This window comes from Schistocerca cancellata, chromosome 9, assembly GCF_023864275.1.
Source record: "Schistocerca cancellata isolate TAMUIC-IGC-003103 chromosome 9, iqSchCanc2.1, whole genome shotgun sequence".
In the NCBI taxonomy this organism is placed as follows: Eukaryota; Metazoa; Arthropoda; class Insecta; order Orthoptera; family Acrididae; genus Schistocerca; species Schistocerca cancellata.
The window spans coordinates 364,153,436-364,166,583 of record NC_064634.1 but is presented as its reverse complement, the minus strand read 5'-3'; the positions used below and the strand labels follow the sequence as shown (position 1 = coordinate 364,166,583).

At 41.5% G+C, this 13,148-nt stretch overlaps 1 protein-coding gene across 2 annotated transcripts in view; it reads left to right on the top strand.

Annotated features, from left to right (window-relative positions):
* LOC126100552 (homeobox protein PKNOX1-like) overlaps positions 1-13,148 on the top strand; it is a 717,569-nt gene that overhangs the window by 285,704 nt on the left and 418,717 nt on the right. For both annotated transcript variants that reach the window (XM_049911170.1, XM_049911171.1), the window contains exon 2: positions 10,876-10,963. The gene's annotated coding sequence lies outside the window, so the exon portion shown is untranslated. The remainder of the gene's footprint in view (positions 1-10,875; positions 10,964-13,148) is intronic.

The following is a 13,148-nucleotide window of genomic DNA, read 5'->3' as shown; positions in this document are numbered from 1 at the left end:
TGCCGATAACACAGATGACAAATATAATGCTTTCCTTAACACATTTCTCATGCTCTTTGAGAGTTGCTTTCAATTAGAACGTTCTAAACGGGGTACTAGCAGTAATAGGCAGCCCGGGTGGCTGACTAGTGGGACAAGGATATCATGTAGAACATAGCGGGAATTATATAAAAATGTTAGAAGTAGTCACAATCAAGCTACAGTAGCCCAATACAAACCCTATTGTAAGGTGTTTAAAAATGTTATTAGGAAGACAAGGAGGATGTCGTACGCAAATAGCTAATTCAGAGGATAAAATTAAAAACATATGGTCTGTTGTGAACGAAGCGTCTGCTCAGCAGCACAAGGTCGACGATATAAAGTCAGTTCGTAGTAAAAATATTACTGTTAATGATAAATCAGATAGATATATGTACAGTATTTAACAATCATCTTCTGAGCATTGCTGGTGAAGTAAATAAAAATTTGGTTTCTACGGGGACTCATATAACTTTCTTGGCAAATGCATTTACGAGATTGATGTCTAAAATACTTCTCTGTGATACAGACAGGGGGAAGATTGAGTCATTAATTAAATCACTGAAGACTAAGGACTCTCATGGTTATGATGCAGTGCCTAGCAGAATGTTACAGCACTGCGCTGCACATGTTAGCCCTGTATTTAGCCATATTTGTAATTTTTCCATTAGGAATGGTCAGTTTCCTGAAAGATTAAAGTTTTCAGTAGTAAAGCCACTTCATAAAAAGGGAGAAAGGGATAATGTAGATAATTTTAGACCTATCTTTATGCCATCAGTGTTTGTTAAAGTTATTGAAAAGTCTATGTAAGGATAATTGATCATTTTATATCACATGGTTTGCTATCAAATGTACAGCTCGGCTTTAGAAGTCAGTTTAACAACTGAAAATACTTTATTCACTTTTCTCAGTGAGGTACTGGATGGGTTAAATAAATGGTTTCGAACGCTAGACATATTTTTTGATTTAACTAAGGTGTTTTATTGTGTTGATCACAAAAAAAATGGCCCCAGATGTTGGGCCATTACGGAATAGCGGGAGTAGTTCACAATTGGTTCACCTCTTACTTTAGCAACAGACAGCAAAAGGTCATTATTCACAGTGTTGAGAATGGCTGTGATGTGGGATCTGAGTGGGGTACGGTCAAGTGGGGGGGGGGTGCCCCAGGGATCAGTGTGGGGGTCACTCCTGTTCCTTATTTATATATATATATATATATATATATATATATATATATATATATATATATATATATATATATATATATGATATCCCTCTAGTATTTCGAGTAACTCAAAAATAGCCGGCCGGTGTGGCCGTGCGTTTCTAGGCGATTCAGTCTGGAACCGCGTGACCGCTACGGTCGCAGGTTCGAATCCTGCCTCAGGCATGGATGTGTGTGATGTCCTTAGGTTAGTTAGGTTTAAGTAGGTCTAAGTTCTAGGGGACTGATGACCACAGATGTTAAGTCCCATAGTGCCATTTTGAACTCAAAAATATTTCTGTTTGCTGATGACACTAGCTTGGTAGTAAAGGATGTTGTGTGCAACATTGGCTCGGTTTCAAATAGTGCAGTTCATGACGTAAGTTCATGACTTGTAGGAAATAAACTAACGCTAAATCACAGTAAGACTCAATTTTTACAGTTTCTAACACATAATTCAATAAAACCCGACGTTTTAATTTCGCAAAATGGGCATATTATTAGTGAAACTGAACAGTTCAAATTTCTAGGTGTTCAGATAGATAGTAAACTGCCATGGAAAGCCCAAGTTTAGGATCTTGTTCAAAGACTTAATGCTGCCATTTTTACTGTTGGAGCAGTATATGAAGTGAGTGATCGTTCGACACGAAAATTAGTCCACTTTGCTTATTTTCATTCGCTTATGTCGTATGGTATTATATGAGGTATATCCACACAGTAGGTTCCATTCGGTTATATAAAACAAACCTGTACAGATACAGAAAAAAATATTTATTGTACAAAAATTTACAACCATTAAGCTACTTTCCTACATAGCTTCCGAAATTAGGTAGGCACTTGTCATAGCGTGGCACAAGTTTTTGTATGCCTTCTTCATAGAAGGTTGCCGCCTGTTTGTTCAACCATGTAGTAACATGTTCTTCCAGGTCGTCGTCATCGTTGAATTGTTGACCACCAAGGACAGATTTTAGGTGTAAGATGAGATGAAAGTCGCTAGGAACGGGGCCCGGGCTGTACGGAGGACGATAAAACGCGCCCCAGTGAAAATCCCGTTAGCGCTGCTTGGTCACATTCACCGTGTGACGTCGGGCATTATCGTGAAAAAAAAAAGCACCTTTTGACAGCAATTCTCGGCGCTTGTTCTGTATTGCACGGCGCTATTTCTTAATGGTCGCGCAGTAACCATGTGCATTGATTGTTTGGCCTCGTGGTAAGAAATCAATCAGCAAAATGCCTATTCTGTCCCAAATAACGGTGCATGTGACTTTGCGAGGTGTCAAGATTTGCTTAGGCTTAATCTTCATTGGGGATGAAGTGAGCCTTTATTCCATTGATTGCCGTGTTGTTTCAGGGGTGTCGTACGATACCCTAGTTTCATCCCCCTAGACTGTCCGAGAAAGAAAATCATCGCCTTCTTCATTGTAGCGTGTCAAAAACTGAAGTTTTTTGTGTTGTCCAATAAGAGTTTTGGGTACCCAACGTGAGGAAAGTTTTCGAAATTTTAGTTTTTCAGTAACAATTTCATGAATTAGTGATCGTGACATTTGACAGCAAGGGCACTTAGTATATACTTACGGTTGTGCTTAATCTTCTCTTCAGTTGTGTGAACCACTTCATGAGTAATCACAGACGGGCGTCCGCTTCGTTCTTCATCGTGCACGGCGGCATTTTCAATTACGGGTGACATTATAAAGAAGCACTACAAAGCACACGTCGGAAGCAGCGATCTGAAAATGGATTCAGAGTAACTGCCGCTCATGCTCGGAACTGCGATCGTAGCGCTGCCGCGGATAGAAATAGAAACGGAACTTACTTTGTGGACGACCCTCGTATTTTGGGTTAACTCTTCCCATTCTTAAAGGATATTTTTGGCTCAGAAACGGTTGGTTTGGGCAGTAAGCGCTTTAAGTTGGCGACCCTCTTGTCCACTCCTGAACACTGATATGGCCTCTCAATACATATATTCCTTACCATCGTTACTTGTTAACAGTATCAGCTTATTCCGAAGAATAAGCAGCTTTCACTCAGTTAATACTCGGCAGAAATCCAACCTGCATTTGGATCGGACTTACTTTTGTGCAGAAAGGTGTGCGGTATACTGCTGCATCCATTTTCAATAAGCTACCACAAAAATAAAAATAAAATCTTAGCAGTAATCCACGCGCTTTCAAATCGAAACTGAAGAGTTCCCTCACGGACTCACGGGTCACTCCTTCTATTATGTCGAGGAGTTCCTTGAAAAATTAAGTTGATTCTTATGTTATATTGCTGACTGCGTTTACTGAGACATATGGCTTGACTTTTTTGGGTTCATAAACATTTTATTTTTATGTGTTATTACATGTTGTAATTTCATATACTGATACGTTCCATGACTTTGGACATTTGCTCCTCAATTTGGTCCTACGGAACTTGTAAATAAATAAATAAGGCTCTGAAAATCAGGCAAGCTACAGGCATGGACAGCATCAACATCGGACTCTTAAAATACGGTGGAACTTCTCTCGAGATGAGGCTTCTAAATCTGTGTTGTAAAAAGAGAGTCCTCTCAAGAGCATGGCACCAAGCAAACGTTATATCGCTGTTTAAGAAAAGGACATAGAAGTGAATGCCAGAATGGCAGAACGATTAGTTTACTGGACGCAACATGCACACTTACGCTAGGCTCCTGAACAACAGATTAAAAGTTACATCACGGTGTTCATTAAGTGGATTTTTACGTAAGAAGACTGACAACGGAAACAGTGTTTGTAATGAAAGAGGTAACTGATAAACATAAGCAATGTAACCGAGAGACCTACTTAGCATTTGTCGATTTGGGAAAAGCCTTTGATAATTGAGGAAAACTGTAGCACTCCGTGAAGAAAAGGGGTTACCAAGTCCAATTATTAAACACGTTAATAAGCGTATACGAAAACACAACACTTACGTTAGGTATAAATAAACAGCTAGCAGCAATTTTCATCCTCGGCGAAACACGTTTGTCTGACCTCCGCCGCCTCGTTGGTGATGAAAGGTGTTGCCAGTTCCCCCATTTATATACATGGTGTAACGAGTATAAGTGCAGATATTTCTATCGATGACCGAGGAAAATGTACTGAACAACATTACATCAGTATTTACGTCATTTACAGACAGAGTTGACCTGTACGCTTTTGTGCTGTACGTGTCCCTTCACGTTTTAGGGATGTTTAGGAGTGTGGAAATCTCGCGTACAGACGTATGACACAAGTGACACCCAGTCACCTGACCACGTTCAAAGTCCGTGAGTTCCGCGGAGTGCCCCGTTCTGCTCTCTCACGATGTCTAATGAGTACTGAGGTCGCTGATATGGAGTACCTGGCAGTAGGTGGCAGCACAATGCACCTAATATGAAAAACGTATGTTTTTGGGAGTGTCTGGATACTTTTGATCACATAGTGTATGTTAATTGGCAGTGACACGTCATGCGAGAGCTACTTTCGTCCTTGCGCTCCCATCGCCACATACGTTCCGGCCGCCCTTTTTTTGTTGTTATCCTGCGATGTGTGTTATTCGATTCACTTTCGCCGCAGTGTTTTTTGTGTCAGTAATGAGCTGTTATTGAATTACCTAGTCGTTTTGAGTACTATTATGCCCATCTCTGAATTATTTCCGCCCTCTGTACTGTCGGATTAGAAGAAAACCACACTGGAGTCCGACGTCAGGTAACGGTCCTCGTCGTGTCATGACGACATGAAGATAATGCAGGCGTTCTCCTAAACATGAGAACCACATCTGCTATGTGCAGAGAATTAGGGAAATGTGCAACCATATTTCGCAAACTAAGGAAAACGCGTCATATGTAGATCTTGGTTGTTGTGAACCAATAACTGTTAAAATACTGGGTGTGACTCAGTGGATTTCATATGGCAAACTCAGGCAATAGGTTCTAGGAATTTTCCTGATGCACATCCCTTCTTTCACCTCTATCAGTGACATAGTGTGAAAATTGCCAAGTTGCACCAGGCTACGAAGTCCGCGTTGGAGTGTAGTTCCTTGTATAACTAGATGCGTAAGTGAAGTCGAAGATCGGAGAAAGGCAAGGGCATACAACCTTCGTTAGGAATATTCCTAGTAAAATACTGCGGAGTTAAAACCAACGTTCGGATTGTGGGAAGCTTCGCCAAATACTAGATGCGTGTTTTTATCTAAATGCTTTCCGTCTGCCGTTGTCATATTTTTAGGATGTACCCAGAGACTATGTATATATTTTTATTATTAAGAAAATAAAATAATTACTGGGGCTCGCAGCCACTGTGTCAAATAGCGCCAGTCGATGCCCGACCTCATAACTCCATAAACATTTGGTACGCCTGGAAAGCCTTAAAAAGTACGTATTGCTTCAGTTGTTGTTCCATATTTCATTGTATACACGGAAAATTGCTGGGTTGTTTCTGATTCGATGCTTTTGATAGCAAGTCTCACATTGTGTTTAATTTATTTCTTACAGGTAATTTTGCTAACTCTTCTTTCTCGGTTTGATGGAGAATAATTTCTCTGTAGGTCGTGTAATTAGGAATATAGTCTGCACTGTATTTTGACACGCTGTGATATCTCTCTCCAGAGAGAAACTGCAAAACATTTTTACACAGGTAGGTAGAATTAAGCAGTGCAGAGCTAGGCGTTCTGAATTGCGCTGTTCGATAGGTTAGCATAGCTTTACCTTTAATCCATCTCATTGCCTACTTTCCCGTGCATTGTCATTAGCTCGCGACGTCTGAGTTTTCCCTCCACGGAAAGTGTGCAGTATCGATGCAAAAATCCGTATTGCTTTTTATTTTATTACTGTGTCCTGTTTTGTCGCCTAAATTTGCGCACTCAACATGAGATGCTGACTCTACACTGTTGATATTAATGGCTCTATCTCCATTGGTGGCAGAGCAGCAATCACAAGGCTGTAAATACGCCAGATCAGTGCGGAGTTGTTCTCCCACCAGACGTTACAATGGATGAAGGAATTCAGGTTACATATTAGTATTAGACAGTTAATTTGGTACAGCGTCTTTCACTAGGAACGGGGGGGGGGGGGGGGGGGGTATAGTCTGTCGGTAAACCGAAGGGCGAGCAGCTAATGTGGTTGGAAAGCAGCCTTCCTCGAAAGACAGCTACAACTGATGTACAGGCGAGCAGTTAATTAATTTCCTGTCTAGCACTGCAGTGCAACTTGCAGTTATCGTAGTTTGTGTTCGTTTCTTCCCTTAATTATATGAATTATTGGGTTCTGTATTCTGTACAGTGTTAATGAATTTAGCTGAAAATGAACACTACTTGGGCACGTCTGCCCTCTGCGTGGCTGTTGATTCAAAATGCGCGCTGCAGACGGATCAGTCTAACCTTGTTAAACAGCGACCTGTTCGTTCTTCCAATTTGCCGACCATAGGGGTGGAAAATCGAAAGCAATTAGGTACTGAAAGGTATAACAGAGCAGACAAACATGAAATTCGTGGAACATAAAGTGTGAACTGGTGTTTAGCCATTAATGCAGCGTATGCGTGCACACTTGTTCAGCATGCCTCGAAGTCGTTTCAAGCATAGAACATTCGCGCGCATTGTCACTTTACGGCAGAAAGAATTGCTAATACGGGAAATGACTCCTAGAATTGGCCTGAACAACGGTGAGGTCATTCAAATTTTCAGCCTCTGTCTTGTGACACGGCCTTGTCTCGCAGGTGCTCCCAAGCACTTTCTTTTTTAAAGGGTAACTGGGAGTTGGGTGACGACTCAGATGGTATGTGAAGGTGGCCTCTAGAAGTCAGCAGGGAAGAGTCGGTCATGTTTTGGGCGGGTTTCGTGTGTACGGATTTCAGATTCCAATCTTCGTTATTGATGCTGTGCAGTCCCTAGAGAAGATCCTCCAACCTGTCTTCCAGCTCTGAAGCCAGCATTTCGGCGAAGAATTCGTTTTCGAAGATGATGCACGAGCACGCTGCGCCCGCCTCGTGATCACGTTTCTCCAAGAGGCAGGAATAAACAGAATTTGATGACCTTGAGGCATGTGCTGATGTGACCCCTATTGAGCGTGCTTAGACCGATTCAGACTTACACTGCATCGTCGCAGAAACCCTCCTCACGCACTGGATGGCCTCAGGGTGGCCGCCGTCAAAGTGTGGAACAGGTTTGAGCTGCAATCTCTTAATCACCTTGTACACAGCATTCCAAGAGCATACATGGTCGACCAGCACGCAGTTGAATAAGGCTTATCAATTACGAATGTTAGAGACTCCGTGACTTTGAATTCAACAAAAAATGGAAAACTGCAACCATTCACGTGTATGAAATAATTCGTCCATTCCATTAACTAGTTTTAGAAATTTTCAGGCTCATCTTCAGATGGTGCACATGGTTGAATGTTTATTTCATAGCGCGACGCAGGGTCTGTGATAAGAAGAAACAAAAAAAAAAGTTAAATATGCCGCCATGAGTAATGTTTATAGACGAATTGTATCGAAAAACGAATTCTGTTAGTTACTGCGACAGTATGGGAAGCATCGTAATGGGTATCCACCTGGCAGTTTCCACTGTGATTTCCATTGGTCACATAACTCATGGCGATACATTTAAAGTCTTTTTATCTACATTCTTGTCACAGAGTCAGTATCCATATCACGCTATGCAACTTTCATGTGCACCATCTGAAGATCAGCCTGGAAACGTTTGAAAAATCTAGTTAGTAGACGAAACAAATTATTTGGAAGACGTGACTGGTTGCAAAAAATGGGACTTACCATCTTAGGTCATCAGTCCCCTAGAACCTAGAACTACTTAAACCTAACTAACCTAAGGACATCACACACATCCATGCCCGAGGCAGGATTCGAACCTGCGACCGTAGCAGTCCCGCGGTTCCGGACTGCAGCACCTAGAACCGCACGGCCACCCCGGCCGGCGACTGGTTGCAGTTTTCTGTATTTATATGCTATTTAATGTCACCACGTAACCGATTTTGAATTCATGGATGGGCAAAGATGCCGCACGGGATTAGCCGAGCGGTCTAGGGCGCTGCAGTTACGGACTGTGCGGCTGGTCCCGGTGGAGGTTTGAGTCCTCCCTCGGGCATTGGTGTGTGTGTGTGTTTGTCCTTAGGATAATTTCGGTTAAGTAGTGTGTAAGCTTAGGGATTGATGATCTTAGCAGTTAAGTCCCCTAAGAAATCACACACATTTGAACATTTTGATGAGCAAAGATTTTCCAGCAGTCTGCCTTTATTTTGATGTTTTTGTTTTTATTTCAGAGTTAAGGTTTTCAATTTAAATCCAAACTTACACGCGCTTGCAGGTATGCACGTAGCGCAAAACTATTCTTGAGCAATTTATCACCAGTCAAGATACAAAGTCAAATTTTCAAATTTCTCTTCCAACTTACGGAACATAGTGGTGCAAGTTCCGCAACTGTTGTATTAATCGGGATCAAATGACAACACCAGTTGCATTTATGTTTGTGTTTTTGATTTGGATGTAGTGCCTAACCATGGGAAAAAAATGCACTGCCTCAAAACCCGTCTCACCAGTCTGCCTGTGTACTCCCACGACAATAGACATTAAGTTCATGCTGCGTATATTACTTTCTTAAATTGTGGCCGAGTTGCTGTACAACGTTATTTATTTTACGAGGCTATTTTTGATGTCTGTGGACGATTTTTTATGCAACATCAGTTATTTTACTATGCTTGTTTCGACGGTGTTCCTCGTTACTTTCTTTTTCATATATCTTATTCCATTTTCTTTTCTTTTTTAAGTTTGTCCAGGTAATGACTGGAAAATGGGTTTGTTGGCCGAAATATTAGAAAAAAATAAAAGCATTACGTGCAACTAACTTCGTCATTTGGTACGAAGCCTTAAATTTTCAGCATACCGCTGAAGGAAGGGGGAAAAAAGGTTCGTTTTGTGCAGATACGTAATTCTAAAGGCAATCCTCTTAGTACTAACAAGGGAACCTCCCCATAGCATCCCCCTCAGATTTAGTTATAAGTTGGCACAGTGGATAGGCCTTGAAAAACTGAACACAGATGAATCGAGAAAACAGGAAGAAGTTGTGTGGAACTACGAAAAAAATAAGCATAATATACAAACTGAGTAGTCCATGCGCAAGATAGGCAACATCAAGGATAGTGTGAGCTCAGGAGCGCCGTGGTCCCGTGGTTAGCGCGAGCAGCTGCGGAACGAGAGGTCCTTGGTTCAAGTCTTCCCTCGAGTGAAAAGTTTACTTTCTTTATTTTCGCAAAGTTATGATTTGTCCGTTCGTTCATTGACGTCTCTGTTCACTGTAATAAGTTTAGTGTCCGTGTTTTGCGACCGCACCGCAAAACCGTGCGATTAGTAGACGAAAGGACGTGCCTCTCCAGTGGGAACCGAAAGCATTTGATCGAAAGCTCATAGGTCAACCGATTCCTGCACAGGAAAACACGTCTGATATATTCTATAAGATACTGGTGACGGCATGTGCGTCATATGACAGGAATATGTTGTCGACCCACCTAACTTGTACACTTGGCGAATGGGTAAAAAGATTCTTCTACGTTTCCCGATTTAGGTTTTCTTGTGGATGTGATAATCACTCCCAAAAAAGTGATGAAAACATAAGAGTTTGTAACATAAACTACAACAAATGAATGCAACAGTTTCACAGTCGCACAGTTTTCCCTGTGCTCTGTCAAAACATATGTTTTTAACGTTTTCAAATTTTTCCGTGTGTAGACCGTCAAATCCTGCATATGTCCAAGCAAATCTGAACATGTCCTGGAATTTTGGAGAGCGAAGTTAATTATGTGTGAGTGCCTGAACATTGATAATTGACACACGATCACATAAAAAATACTGCTCAGTGTACCTGTGCAGCTTCGCAAAATAATTGTCTGAAAATAAAAAATTAAAGTTTTCACTCGAGGGAAGACTTGAATCAAGGACCTCTCGTTCCGCAGCTGCTCACGCTAACCACGGGACCCACGGCGCTCCTGAGCTCACACTATCCTTGGTGTTGCCTATCGCCGGCCGGGGTGGCCGAGCGGTTAAAGGCGCTACAGTCTGGAACCGCACGACCGCTACGGTCGCAGGTTCGAATCCTGCCTCGGGCATGGATGTGTGTGATGTCCTTAGGTTAGTTAGGTTTAAGTAGTTCTAAGTTCTCGGGGACTTATGACCACAGCAGTTGAGTCCCATAGTGCTCAGAGCCATTTGAACCATTTTTTTGTTGCCTATCTTCCGCATGGACTACTCAGTTTGTATATTTTGCTTATTTTTTTTTCATAGTTCCACACAACTTTTTCCTGTTTTCTCGAGTGATCTGTGTTCAGTTTTTCAAGGCCTATCCACTGTGCCAACTTATAACTAAATCTGAGGGGGATGCGATGGGGAGGTTCCCTTGTAAGTTATCATTGAATGGCCGTCGAAACTCTTAATGTTAGATGTAAAGTGTGAATGGTCCATAACATAGTATTAACTCTCCAGTATTTTGAGTCATGCGCAGTCGTGACAAAGCAGTCGGTACTGGACGAAGTGCGATGGTACGAATGGCCTCTAGCTGAGCGCAGCCCTCTTGGCCAGCGATATGAGATTCCGGTCACGCGGCGCGTGGCCGTTGTCATGTGCTGCGGCTGGTGCATCCGCTCTGTAAAAGACGGCCGTGTTGTGTTGCAGGATGCGCGCCCGCTGTTAGGCCGATGGCCGGTGAGCGGAGGAGGGTGCGCTGCCCAGCTGCCTGAGCCCGCTGCCGTCTCCACAGCCGGTGAGTAGCACGGCCGCCGCCTGCACAGCGCTCTAGCTGCAGGTCCACGCTTCTCCATACTGTTCAGGCATTGTCTTTGGTGGGCTTTCCGGGATCTTTTGTCTCTCAAAACAGTGATCATGTATATCTTCATTCCATTTCTTGTTTTCCAGCCTACAACATTGCTTCAAAGACTACGAGAAAGATATTGTCAGATTTGATTTTTTGGAGCGCGTGTGCGTCATACTCTGATGGCTCCATTGACAAGAGCGTTGCCCGCGAAATGCCAAGGTCTCAGCTATATGTGCGGTCTGTCACACAATTTTTACACGTCAGGAATTTTCTTAGGTTTATTAATTAGATTTTTTCTTTAAATCTATTTTACTTTCAATGATCAATTCTAACCGGTAGTATCATTCCACATTAGTGTCGTATTTCAGCTACTAGTATAACACTACAGTCCGCTACTGCTATACCATAACCTCGAAACTGGAGGCAGTTTGTAAAATAGAACTATTTTATTTGAGTAATTATGGTATAAAGCAACAGAGCGCTGTTACCCTCTGAGAGGAATTTTGTTATGTTGACCGTGTTGTACCTAACGGGGGTGGCTTATCGGAAATGAAAGTTAGAATTACGTAAATATTCAGACAGTAACAAACAATATATCACCTATCTACACTGTTCAAAGAACAAGAAAAACTGTCGTCAGCCTAATTAGGTAAGAGGATGATTGACATTCTTGTTCAAGAAATTAAGTATGAGTAATCTTAACGGACAAACACAACCTATATTTTGCCGCACGCGAGTGCAACGAACTCTGACACCTGCATATGTTCACGGTTAAGTTTGGAAGCTAACTGAGCAGAACAAACTATTTGCATAAATATAACAGATAACGAAACACACCATTAATTTTAGGGCTTATTCAAACTAAATGGTCTTCATAACATTACTATTAATATTCACTGCAGAATCATTAATTGGACATAGGTTCATTATTATTGTTCAAATATTTTCCTAGCTGACATAAAATTATAAATGTAATTCACTGCAAAATTATGAACTGGTCACAGGTTAAATATCTCTCAACTAAATACTATTCTATTTAGAATGAAAGTTAAATGGAATTCACTAAAAGGTTACTTCTCACTGTCTTTTCAATAAAGAAATTATTGTTTTCATAAATAGTGGTAAAGGATAACCTGTGGATCTTATTACACTATTAATATGCACTTTCAATACCCAAAAGAAACAAGTGCTTAGCAAGCATCCAACTTTCCACAACTGCAGTTCACGACTTTTACTGCACTGAGACACAATGTTGACAAATTTACAAGAAACTGACTCACCTTTTAAAATTTACTACAGGCAGCACTATGATCATTAACTAAGCAAAACCTTGTAAGCCTCAGTTTCAAGAATTTTAATTTTTAAAAGAAACAGCAAATTGTATTTATTACCACAGTCTTCTACTTTCAAGTAAATGATTAAATAGGTGACTTTGAAACTCCAAAAAAACTTTAAATTGAACTGTTTCCATAACTGGGGGGCTTTCACAAGACTACATTTACTACCTCCCACAATTTCACTAAATTCACAGTAAATCTGAATACTCTCTTCTTACCAAAGATCAAACAACATTATTTAATTAACTATTTGGCTCAGAGGGTTTTATTTTTTCCACAAACTAGGACACTCGGTAATCATAGTTCAAATGGAGAGGAACTTGAGAGGTGTTGTGATAGGGAAAAAATCATGGTAGGTACATGAATTCAGTTATAAGTTACCTTATATTTGTGCACGCTAAGACATTCATTGAGCTGATCCTTCACTGTACATTACTATAGTGCTCCATTATAATGATTGCGCAGTGTGGTGGCAGCTGCATATTGGTAGGTGGATTTGCAGCCAGAATTGCTGGACTCTGTCCCTTCTTGGTGGCGATGATAGATACCAGTTCCAGAATAGTTCCAGCTATTTATCCACCCATCCGAGGCATTGGAAGGCGTCAGGGAAAGCCTCTCTCGGAACCAGCACAATATACAACATTTACATGGGCAGTTCACAGTTTACTAGCTCGTCCCCGACTGACTCTCGTTCCACCTTTTCTACCTAGGCCAACCACAACTTGCGCGCACTACAAAGTTCCGTTCCCGAGGGGAACCACTCTACGTTTTCCATACAGAATAACTAAGAATCCTAA